Source organism: Crocuta crocuta, unplaced genomic scaffold, assembly GCF_008692635.1.
Source record: "Crocuta crocuta isolate KB4526 unplaced genomic scaffold, BGI_CrCroc_1.0 scaffold179, whole genome shotgun sequence".
NCBI lineage: Eukaryota > Metazoa > Chordata > Mammalia > Carnivora > Hyaenidae > Crocuta > Crocuta crocuta.
In genome coordinates this window covers 1,228,930-1,241,537 of record NW_027551568.1, presented here as the reverse complement: position 1 = coordinate 1,241,537, position 12,608 = coordinate 1,228,930, and the positions used below count along the sequence as shown (strand labels likewise).

Below are 12,608 nucleotides of genomic sequence, written 5' to 3'. Positions count from 1 at the left end.
CTTGGGAAGCTCTCTCCGAGTGTCCCCATGACTCCCCATCAGCCCATTGTGTAGCCCTGTGGCTTCTCTCGAGGACCTGCCCTCCCTGCTGCCACTGCTGGAATGCCCCTTGCCAGAGTCCACTCATGGGGAGAAGGCCACCGGGCTTGCCCCTGCCTGACCTGTGAGGCGTGCGGTCTCAGCGTGCGTCTGTTGGGTGAGTGAGGGAACCGCATGGGAGCCTGTTGGCCAGAAAGCATCTCCTCTCCAGGGCCCCAGCGTCACAAGGCTTCAAGCCTAAGTCAAATTTTAAAAATTGGGGAAAATACTCTTGTCAAGGTGACAGGAGGGAGGCGTGCTCTGTGCTGGATTTTGAAGAGCAGTTGTGGGAATTAGGCTTATGATGGCATCCGCAGGGGAAGTGACAAAATCCACCCAACAGGGGAGTATTAGGCTGGAGGAGCGGGGAGGGCGTGCGGGCCCCACGCTGGGCAAGGTGGTCACGGCCTCAGCCAGCTCCCAGCTGTGACCTGCAGCCTGGCCACCGGGCCTGGGTCAGGGCCTCTGGGCATCCCCACCTTGTCCCCTGTGCCATCCAGGCCGGGCTCTCCCCCATACTGGCCACCTGAGCAGGGCCATCTCACACTGAGACCCGAGACTCTGCCCTCCCTCATCCCACAGCTGAGGCCTGGGTTCCTCTCCAGCCACCCAGCCCTCCTCTCCTGCCTGCGCTCCTTCCTGGGAGTCCCTCTGTAGGATGCAGCCACGGCCCTGGCTGGATGATGGACCCCTGCCTCCCCACTGAGCCCCATCAACTGTCCCACCGAAGACTTGCTGCCCCTTGACTTCTCCCCTCCCTGGCTGGTGTTTCCAGCCCTAGGTGATCCCACTCTCTGCTAGCCTGCACCCAGGGTGCAGCAGGAAGCCACAGTGGTGGCGAGTGAGCGCACCGTAAGTTTGGGTCATCCGACCTGAGAAGGAAGGACCCTTACTAGTCTCTACTCATCAGCTGTTCCTAATGTTTTTAGGCTTGCTGCAAATATCTACTCTTCTCTCTAATCTCGAAAGAAAACCTCGCCTTTTGCTTGAATGACCAAGCAGACCCTGAACTCCCACCTGCTCTGCCTCAGTGTCAGTGTGTGCCCTCCTCCCAGTCTTCAGAGGTCCCTGTCTCAAAAGAGGAAGCATCCTCTATTGCCAAGATCAGGACTGTGCGTGGCATTATCTCTAGGCAATCCACACATTCACATGTCCTTGTGAATAGCACCTCCTAGAGTTGTGCAGTGCACAGCCAGTACAACTTTACATGGAATTCCTCATCCACGTTCCCTTTACTTTCCATTTTTTACTCTAGCATTGTTAAATTCCCTTTGTTGACGTCCCCCTTCCCCTCTACTGGGAACAACAACAACAACAGCCGTCTAGGGTTGCCTTCTGGAAAGTCCAGTTTTCAACCCCATGAAGCCCTGAGTTACTGTTTAGGTGCAGAAGTCTACACTTAACTCCATGTTCTTGCTCACTGCTGCTCACTCTTGCTTTTTTGAATAAACTTTCCCTTTACCTACTTAGGCTTTTCTTCTTCCAATCTGAAGCCTGGAACCCCTCCCATCCAAGACAATTATCACCTTTCTTCAGGGCGCAGTTGGTGCTGAGGTCCACAGCACAAGTGGGCTCGGGCGAATCTCACCCACAGTCCCCGGCTCAGAGGCTCTGCAGGGCTCTGTCACTGACCCCCCGCACCCTCGAGTCCCGTGCTCTCGCCTGGCCTGCTGCACCAGGAGATGCCCTTCTCCTTGGATCACTCCATTTGTTCTTTCTAAAATTGAGATATCATTTACATACCATAAAACTCACCCTTTTAAAGTGTATGGTCCGGCAGTATTTAGTACATTCACAAGATTTTGCAGCCATTGCCATTACCTAATTCCAGAATGTCTGCACCCCTCCCAAGAGAAACTGCACATGTATTCTTGTCACTCCCCATCCTTCCTTCCCCATGAAAACCACTAGTCTGCCCTCTGTCTCTACACTCATCTGTCCTGGATTTTTCACATTAATGGAACCATACATTATATGGCCTCCTGTGTCTGGCTTTCTTCACCAAATACGGTATTTTTAAGGTTTATCGTAGGGGCGCCTGAGTGGCTCAGTCGGTTAAGGTTTAGCCTCATGGTAGCAAATATCAGTACTTAATTCCATTTTTATGGCTGAATAATACTCCTTTATATGGAATAGCGTAGTCTCTATGTTTCAGTTTAAATTTTTTTTAATGTTTTATTTATTTCTAGGAGAGAGAGAGAGACAGTGTGAGCAGGGGAGGGTCAGAGAGAGAGGGAGTCACAGACTGAAACAGGCTCCAGGCTCCGAGCTGGCAGTCAGCACAGAGCCCGTCGCGGGGCTCGAACCCACGAACCGCGAGATCATGACCTAAGCGAAAGTCGGACGCTTAACCGACTAAGCCACCCAGGTGCCCCAACTATGTTTCAGTTTAAACAAGCAAATAATCATCCATTTATTTATCCATTCACAGTTGGTGGACGTTTGGGTGGTTCCCACCTCTTTTTTTCTGACTGTTAGGAATAATACTGCTGTGAGCGTTCACGTACCAGTTTTGTGTGGACACGTGTCTTCATTTCTAACCTGATAGAATTGCTGGGCCCTCTAGTAATTCTTTGTTTAACTCTTTTTTCTTGTGGTAAGATACAACAACATAAAATATAGCATCTTAACCGTTTTAAAATGTACAATTCAGTGGCAACTATATTTCTGTTTTTGAGTAACAAGATAGCGACACCACATTACTCTCTCCTAAGCGCATGGGCTTCCACTCTGTCCACGTTCTTGCTGATACCTTTTATTTTCTGTGTTCAGTCATCGCCGTCATGGGGGGTGTGAGGTGGGTGTGAGGTGCTGTCTCACTGTGGTTCTGACTCGCGTCGCCTGATGACTGACGTCCTGCGCGCCTCTCCGTGCGCCGTATCTTTGCCTCTCTCCCTCCTCCCCACCTTGAACACAAGTGCTCACCGTCTGCCTCCCAGATGTCCTTTCTTACACCTCACTCTCCCTCCGGTTAGAATGTAACATAATACAGCATTTTCTTTAGCATGGAATAGATTCAGTTTCACCCCTGCCCTTTCTCCAGAGGCACTGAAAGCGCCTTTCTTTCCACAAGGAAAGAAATAATAAAGAGAAGAGCAGAAATCAATAAAATTGATACTAGGAAAACAACGGAGAAGACCAATGAAACAATAGCTGATTCTTTGAGGGACGCCTGGATAGCTTAGTCGGTTAGGCATCTGACTTTGGCTCAGGTCGTGATCTCTCAGTTCCTGAGTTCAAGCCCTGCATCAGGCTCTGCGTTTATAGCATGCTGACACCATCCCTCACTCAGGCTCTCACTTGCTGTCTCTCTCAAAAATAAACATTTCTTAAAAAGCTGATTCTTTGAAAAATCAGTGAAATTGGTAAACTGACAAAGATAAAAAGAGAGGAAGCAGATCATCAGTATCAGGAATGGAGTCGAGGCCATGAATACAAATCCAGCAGAAATCAAGAGGGTGGGAAGGGAATACAATAAACAACTTTATGCTAAAAAAAAAATTCAACAATTTGGGAGACATGGACCAATTTCTTCAAAACCACAAGCTACCAAACCCCAACTAAGATGAAATAGACAATTGGAATAGTCATATAATCATTAAAGAAATTGAGTATGTAATTTATAAGTTTCTGAAAAATAAGCCCCCAGGTCCGGATGGCTTCCCTGGAGTATTTTACCAAACATATAAAGAAGAATTGAATACCCAACTGTATATAATGTCTTCTAGAAAATATAAGAACACTTTCCAATACTGTGAAGTCAGTATTACCCTGATGCTTAAACCAAAAAGGGTAAAAACAAACAAATGAAATCCAAACCCTCTACAGTCCAATATTCCTCACAATCTTAGGTGCTAAAATCCTCAACAAAATATCTACAGGCCAAATTCAACAATGTAAAAAAATAATTAGTCACCATGTCCAAGTGAGATTTATTCCAGGTATGCGAGACTGGTTAAACATTTGAAATTCAGTCAATATAATTCACCATGTGACTAAAAAATAAAAATAGTGTGATTATATCTGTTGACCCAGATTAAGCATTTGACAAAATCCAACATCCATTCATGTTAAAAACTCTCAGGAAGTTAGAGAGATGAGCTCCCTCAACTTGATAAAGAGTATCTTCCACGGATGCCTGGACAGCTCAGTTGATTAAGCATTTGACTTCAGCTCAGGTCATGATTTTGCGGTTCATGAGTTCGAGCCCTGCATCAGGCTCTGTGCTGACAGCTTGGAGCCTGGAACCTGCTTTGGATTCTGTGTCTCCCACTCTCTCTGTTCCTCCCCTGCTCGCTCGCTCGCTCGCTCGCTCTCAAAAATAAAGATTTAAAAAAAAGAGTATCTTCCAAAAACCTGCAGCTAACAGCACATTTGATAGTGAAAGGCTGAATGCATTCCTTCTAAGATCAGGGACAGCTTGTTATTATTAAATGTTGAAGTTCTAGCCACTGAATAAGACAAGAAAAAAGAAATAATGGTAAAAAGATTGGAAAGGAAGAAATAAAACAGATTGGAAAAGGAGAAATAAAACTATTTGCAGATGACATCATTGTCTATATAGAAGTCCCAAAGAACATATAAGAAAATAATTTTTTTAACTCTTAGAACTAGTAAGGTCACAAGACACAATATCAACATATAAAATCCAATTACCTTTCTATAAATGGGCAACATGAAGAAAATCAAATTAAAAACACAATCCTGGGGTGCCTGGGTGGCTCAGTCAGTTGAGCCCTTGATTTCAGCTTAGGTCATGGTTGGTCCCAGGATCATGGGACTGAGCCCCGAATCAGGTTCTATGCTGAGCCTGCTTAAGATTCATTCTCTCTCCCCCTCTCCCCCCCTCTCTCCCTGCCTCTTTCCCCCTCCCTCCCTTTCTGCCTCTCCCTGGCTCCCACTCACTCTCTTAAACTAACAAACACACAAACACAATACCATTTAAAATCACTCCAAAGAAAAAAATAATCACTCCAAAGATAATGGAGTAATAGCCATAGTATCCAAAGATAAGAAATACTTAAGTACTCAGTTAACAAGGTATGTATGGGATCCGCATGTCTGAGATGACACCAGTGAAAGAAATCCAGGAGGACCTAGTAAGTGAGGAGACACGCTATGTGCGTGGAATGGAAGACCCAACATAGAAAATGTGTCTGGTCTCTCTAGATTCATCCATACGCTTAACTCAATCCCTGTTAAAACCCAAGAAAGTGTCTTGGGTCGACACAACTACGCTTAGCCTGACTTACGTGAAAAGGCCCAGGCCCTGGAATAGCTAAAACAATCTTGACAAAGAATAAAGTAGGAGGAATTACTACCCGATACTAAGATATGAAATAAAGAAATCAAAAGAGTGGGATGTTGGCAGAGACCAACAGGAAGGAGAAGCCAGAGATACACTCACACAAATATAGTCAGCTGATTTTTGAGAAAGGTATGAAGTGCTGGGCAGAAAATAATTCCTTTCAGATTCATGTTAAACTGATCACCCGTAAAGCCAGCCTGAGAAGTTCATGTCTACATTGGATCTTGTACATATCTTTTCTGCATTTGATTAGCTTGTATTAGTTTTTGAGAGAACTTCAAAACTAAGAGGCTTTTAATATTTGCATCATGGTTGCTTCTAATTCCCCCCCTGTGGTAATAATCCAGCGCTTGTGACTTATACTATAATTAGTTGCTGTGGAAATGACTTTTATGTTCCAAACAGAGGACTAGAATAGCACATGGTAAAAAGCTGCAAGATCAAATATACTCTTAAAAATGTTTGTTTCATGCAAATGTCTTATTGCTTGAAACTCAGAAAGCAAATGGGAAAGTTGATATTATATTCTGGAATATTTAGTAACGTTTTCAAAGACTAACAATTTCCTTGAAAACCCTTTTATTAAATATATAAACTACACATAAAATGGAGACTGGGAACAAGTCTTAGAATATAAAGCTATGATTTGATCGATCAGAGCCTGATACCTTGAAAGCTGGAATCTGCCCATAGAGTCACAGCAGAGCAAGGACAGTGCTGCCAGCTTCAGCATTTTCAACCGCTCATGGAAGACACCGCCATCCTGAACAGTGGGTCCACCAAAGGCTCTGCATCGCTCAGGATGGAGTCTGCTTAAGATTTTCTCTCTCCCCCTTTGCCTCTCTCCAGCTCACACTTGCTCCCTTAAGCTGACAAACACAATACCATTTAAAATCACTCCAAAGTTAATGGAGTAGTATCGATAGTATCCAAAGATAAGAAATACTGAAGTACTCAGTTAACAAAGTATGTACGGGATCCGCTTGTCTGAGATGTCAGCGAAAGAAATCCAGGAGGACCTGGTAAGTGGGGAGACATGCTGTGTGCATGGAATGGAAGAGCCAACATAGAAAATGTGTCTGGTCCACATAGAGAAAGATTCCACAGTACAGTAATCATTACACATTTGCCCTAAGTGGTTTCCTAAAAGTTTTACAAAATAGAGGTAAAAGACTTTCCTTTTTTGGCTGTGCATTCAACTCAACATTTTCAGAGTGAAACTTAAAAAAGAATTTTTCACCACAGAATATGTTAGTGTATCTTCTCCCTAAGACTTTTTGGGGTGCTCTTCTGAGATAGTCTCTCATAAGGCGAGTGTGGCAGATAGTATTGTGGGCTGCTCCCCTTCTCTGGGGAAGATGGTACTTCCTTACCCAGCAGATGTCAGACTTGGGCCTGTGACTTTCTCTAGCTAATAAAATGTAACCAAAAGTGACTTGCTTCAGCCAATGGCATGTGAATGGAAATTATATGTTTGTCACCAACGGGTAGAAATTTTAAGAGCCAACACGTGATTCTCCATATTCTCTTCTTCCTCTGCCCTGAGAGCCATCACTATGCCATTTACGGACTGGGCTATACCCCTGAGTCACAGGATGTAGATCACATGGAGCAGAACCTCACCTGATTCATGATGGACATGCTGCATGAACAGAACTAGCCCTTGTTTGTGGAGGCCCCGAGCATAGCTTGGCCTGTCCTCACCACACAGCACAGGTGCGACCATTTGTTTTGCCACAATTTAGGTATGTCTCCATTAAAGATGAAATTACATCTCACATTCTATCTGCTTCATTAATGAGTTTATACTAGGCATCAGTCATCTCTGAGTAAGTAGACTAGTGTCACAGAGAAGTATATGTGTGTTTTGGGCACTCCAGGCCTACTTTCCCTGACCCCTGAGAGGTTCTATGCCTGGAAGGCCAAGAACAATTTTGGGGTCTCTGTTGGGATGCCACTAACAGTGCTGAAGAACCACCTTGCAACTGACTCTTGGTTTCAGCTCAGGTCATGATCTCACCGTTGTGAGATCAAGCCCTGTGTCAGGCTCTGTGCTAAGCATAGGACCTTCTTAAGATTCTCTCTCTACCTCTGTTCCTCTTCCCCACATGCACATTCTCTCTCTTTTGAATAAAAAAAAATGTAATGCCAAATTATCTAAATGAGCAAGTAGACAATGTGTGTTGAGATGGTTAATTTTATTTATTTATTTATTTATTTATTTATTTATTTATGTTTTATTTATTTCTAGGAGAGAGAGAGAGACAGCGTGAGCAGGGGAGGGTCAGAGAGAGAGGGAGTCACAGACTGAAACAGTCTCCAGGCTCCGAGCTGGCAGTCAGCACAGAGCCCCACGCGGGGCTCGAACCCACGAACCGTGAGATCATGACCTAACCGAAAGTCGGACGCTTAACCGACTAAGCCACCCAGGCGCCCCAAGAGATGGTTAATTTTAATAGAGATGTAAAAACTATAGAAAGAACTCAAATAGAATTGTAAGAGATGAAAAAGACAACATCAAAACCAAGAATCCATCAGATAGCTTCACAAGCAGACCGGACCCAGCATAGGAAAGAAATCATCAACTTGAAGACAGGCCAGTAGGAAGTGTCCCAAATGAAATACAAAGAGGAAAAGAATGAAATCCAAGCTATGTGGGACAGTATGTTTTAACCTATGTACATTTGGTATCTCACAAGGAGGATAGAGAGAGAATGGAGTAAAAAGAAATTTTTGAAGGTAAAATTTTCCAAAATTGATTGAAGATACCAGTCTGCATATCTAGAAAGCTCAACAAATCCCTGGTAAGAGAACTACCCATTAGGCACATTAAAGCCAAATAACAAAAAGAAAAAAACCTTTAAAGCTTCAGAGGATAAGACACAATACACAAAGAGCAGTACAAATTATGACTGACTTTTCCCAGAAACCGTGGAGCCCAGAAAATAATGGGATAACATCCTTGCTGTGCTGAAAATGTCCATCTAGATTTCTGTATCCAGAAAAGCATCTTCTACAAAGTAAGGCAAGATAAAGACCATTTCAGATTTACAAAATTACAGTAGACCTACGCTATGTGACATGCCAAAGGAGGTCTTCAGGGCGAAGAGAAATGAGGCCCCGCAGGCCTAGAGCCCAGGCAGGATGAAGACCACCCGTGGTGGTGAGGGTTAATACAAAGATCTGCTTCACTTTGGTTTTGCCTCATTTATTTTGTTTATTTTATGTAGTTCTAGATCCGATTTATATATGGTTTTGAATTCTTGAAAAGTCTTTTAACAGATTTTTTAAGTTTACAGCATAGAAGGAAAATATAAGACATAAAAAGTATAACAGGCAGGACAGGGAGCATGTGGAACTATGCTGTTGCCAGGGCCTCACACCACCCGCGAAGCACTGGAGTCATAGTGAAAGGCAGTATGATGACTTGAAGATGCTTTTTATAATTTCTAGGGCAGCCTCTAAAACAATACGTAGAGGAGCCCATGCGGGAGATAGAATGGGAGGTTAAAAATATCTGACTCGCCCAAAGGAATTCAAGAAAGAGGGACAGAGAACAAAATGTAAATGTAAATAAAACTAAAATACCAAGATGGGACATTTCAACTGTAAAACAAAGAGCATTCCTGGAAATAAAGAGGGACATTTTGTGATGATAAAAGACAAATTCATCAAGAAGATATAACCGTCCTAAACCTGAAGGTACCTAATAAGAAAACTTTAAAATGCTTATAGCAAACACTGACAGAACTAAAGAGAGAAATAGATTGTACATTTTATTTATTCAGTCACTGAAACAGTCATTGCTTTTCCCAAATGAAAATTTATTTTTAAATGAAGTTCAATAAATATGTAATTAAGATGTCATATTATTATTACTCTTTTAAGATAGACTTTATGGCACCGATTTCAGGATATATGCACTGTTAAATATGTGATTACCACACAGTATTATTTCTTCCTGGATTCCGTATAGTGCTTCCATAAGAAGGTCCTGCTGTAATGATCAATTACAGCAAAGGGCCCCCTTCTCACGAGTAGTTCTGTTTTCCTTTTTCTTACCCAGGCATGTTCTCCTAAACGGTATTGTTTGATCTTCCAGCCTCGTCTGTTAAGAGGCTGATTGGTTCTCTGGCACACTTAATTCCTTCCAATATTCCTACAAGCATTGGCAGTTTTTTTCTTAATGTTTTATTTATTTCTGAGAGAGAGTGAGAGAGGCAGCATGAGCAGGGGAGGGTCAGAGAGAGAGGGAGACAAAGAATCCGAAGCAGCCTCCAGGCTCTGAGCTAGTTGTCAGCACAGAGCCCAACGCGGGGCTCGAACCCATGAACCGTGAGATCATGACCTGAGCCGAAATCGGAGGCTTAGCTGACTGAGCCACCCAGGCGCCCCATGCATTGGCAGTTTTTAAACAATTCAGTGTTTTATTGGCCCTCAGAACTTCCCAATGTTACGTATTCTCGAACACCTCACAGTAGTGACATCCACAGATTAATCAGCATGGCAAGATAGCCACGTCCTGTTGAGCAGAATCATCTTTCAGTGGGAACAGGTTATTAAATACTTCTTCTTGTCAAAGAGTAAAGTGGCTTTGCGTGCCTGATGACTGTGGTCGTTTTGCTGCTTTCCCCTTGAGGCTGAAGACTAGTGCTGGATACAGAAGGAGCACCGGCCAAGAGGGGCAAACGTCAGCCACAAACCTCTGACCCCAGCAAGGGCAGGTCTGCTCCAGAGTGTGGGCAACACACAGAGTCACAAGGCATGCCTCACGGGGGAAGACCTAGGAGGGAAGAATTAGGATAATATTACCTTAAGAGTATTCTTAAATTTTAATGGACTTCAATACATGTATTGCAATGAATAATTTATTCTGAAGCTGGAATAGAGATTTGGAAGAAACGTTGGCAGAACTTACTTTTGCTCTGACTGCCTGTGCACGCGTGTTCTCCCTTCTGTCCCTTTCTTCTCTGCTTTCTATCCCTTTAATGACAAAAATAACACTCACTGAGTCCTACTATATGCCTTGCGTGTCTTAAAGACGTCTCATTTCATACCATCAAAAGCCTGTGATCGTATTATTCCCCTCATCTTTTGGATAAACTGAGGCCAAGGTGGTTTAAGGAACTCAGACAAGGTCACACAGTTGCCACCTAAGCACCGTGATCCATATCCAGAGAGTTTGATTCTAGAGCTGTGACCCTTAACCCTTGGGGTGTTAGGGAATAAATGCACACCTCCTCTTCCTGAGCCTCCTGCTGGTGGGGTCTCTACTGGAATTTTCAGTTAAAGAGGAGACCATTCGCAGAGATGTGGCAGGGTGAAGCGCTGTGCCCCAGCCCCACTGGACGCACTTGGAGGACCGAGTCTCCAGATCTAGGCAGTCTTCCTGGAGGCGGAGATGGAATCTGCAAGGTCACAGATACAGTGAGGGCCCCAGCTCCCCCAAGAGGAGCAGGAACACTCACTTCTCACCCTCTGAGATCTGCCGTGGCGAAGCCGGAGGGTGCTGGATTCCGATCCCTCAGGACACGGGGCTGCACAGGGATTTGGGGAGGAAGAAGTGGGAAATGCCACGCAGAAACGCGTGGAGAGGGAGTCAAGAGAATGGACTCCAAACACCGTGGGCTTCATTCTGATGAAGCCAGAGTGGAGAGCGTGGCTTGCTGTGTGGTCAGACTGACCACTCCTATCTGCCCCTAACTTGGTCCTAGCCCCGTACCAGAGAAGGTGCCCTGCATCCGAGCTGGAGCTGAGCAGGCTGGTTGCTTTTGAACTTCGCAGACAGCTAGGTCATCTCTGGGGACGAGAGAGCAAGTGCACCAGGGACCCTGCACCTTCTGCCTCTGGTGCTTTTCCAGGGCCCCCTACCCATCATCCACGTGTTCCCAGGATGCCTTCCTCCCTTCCTGCGGTCCCCTTGGGCTCCAGGTCCATCTGTGCCATTGGCAATAAGTATAATCTGAGATATTTTCATTTTTAAAATGGGAATAAGGACACCTGCCTCCCAAGATGGTCCCATTCGTACACTCAATAAGTACATGAACATCAGTCACGTTGTTGATACAGCCATGAAGATAGGTCATCAGTGGGGAAGATGGACCTTATGCAATACAACTGAATATTTCATCACATTTTTTAAAAGTCATAAAGGAGAAGTACAGGTGCGGAGAGGGTATTGAGCAGTGCCCTGTCCTAGCCTGTGATCCAGAAGACTTCTCTCAAGCTCTCGGGCAAGAAAATGTACAGCAGGGAAGGGAAGGTGGCTGACATGACAGACAGAGCAAAGGCACCAGGCCCTGGGGTGCAGAGCACCGCAAGGTGTCACAGGTGAGGCCCAGGTGCCCGGAGTGGGGGAGCCTCAGGACACAATGGTGTAGCTGTACCAGAGCACCCCTCGGTGCTGAGCTCAAGTCCAGCTGCCCCAGTTGTTGGTGGCAGTCTCTCGGCAGTCTGCACCAGGGCGCAGTCCCTCAGGGGCCGGCCTGCACCCCTTCCTCCTTCCCGCAGCCCAGTCCCAGCCAGGCCTCCGTCCCTGTTACCCAGGGGCCCCTTCCCTCTGTGACCTCAGCTCAGGCCTTTCTCACTGTCCACACCCACTGTTGTAATAACTTCCACCTTATCACGCTAGGATGCAGCCTCACCATGTGACCCCTCTCTGGCTGATGACACTCACCCACCACAAGCCAGCAAACCTCGGCCAGCTCCCCCGTGAAAGCCAGAAACATGATAAACTGCTGTTGCTGCTACCGGCCACCAATGATCTGGTTGATGTCGTACAGAGAGCAGCATAACAGCTGGAGAGGAGAAGGAAAAGGGCTGTTTTGTGAAGACGGCATGGTGGCCTGCGCAGGAAAGCCTCCAGTCCACGGCCTGGAGAAGACCAGGCCCCGGTGGACACCCAGGAGCGGCCTCCCGGTAGGCAGCAACAGTTACAAACTGCGGTGCAGGAACAGATACAGTGAGAAAGATGCGACTAGGATAAGCCTAACAAAAATGTGCCAGATCTACATTAAAAACTAAAATTAGAAAAGAAGACGGGAAATCCCAGTTTTATAAAGACGCCTTCTCCATTCATTAATGCACAACATATAGAAGTGTCCTATTAACACCGTAGGATTTTTTTTAGTAACTAGACAAAGTAATTTGCAGTTCATGATGTAAAAATAATTCATAATAACCATGAAAGAACTTTAAAGGTGAGCACTAAGGGAGACCAAGT

General features: G+C 45.2%; 1 protein-coding gene and 1 long non-coding RNA gene across 2 annotated transcripts in view; both read left to right on the top strand.

Moving 5' to 3' along the window:
- Positions 1–12,608, top strand: part of POLN (DNA polymerase nu) — a 160,973-nt gene that overhangs the window by 101,844 nt on the left and 46,521 nt on the right. The gene's annotated exons all lie outside the window — the stretch shown is intronic.
- LOC144220337 (uncharacterized) lies at positions 10,367–12,422 on the top strand. Its single transcript, XR_013331701.1, has 2 exons — positions 10,367–11,716; positions 12,018–12,422. It is a non-coding gene; the product is annotated as an uncharacterized LOC144220337 (long non-coding RNA).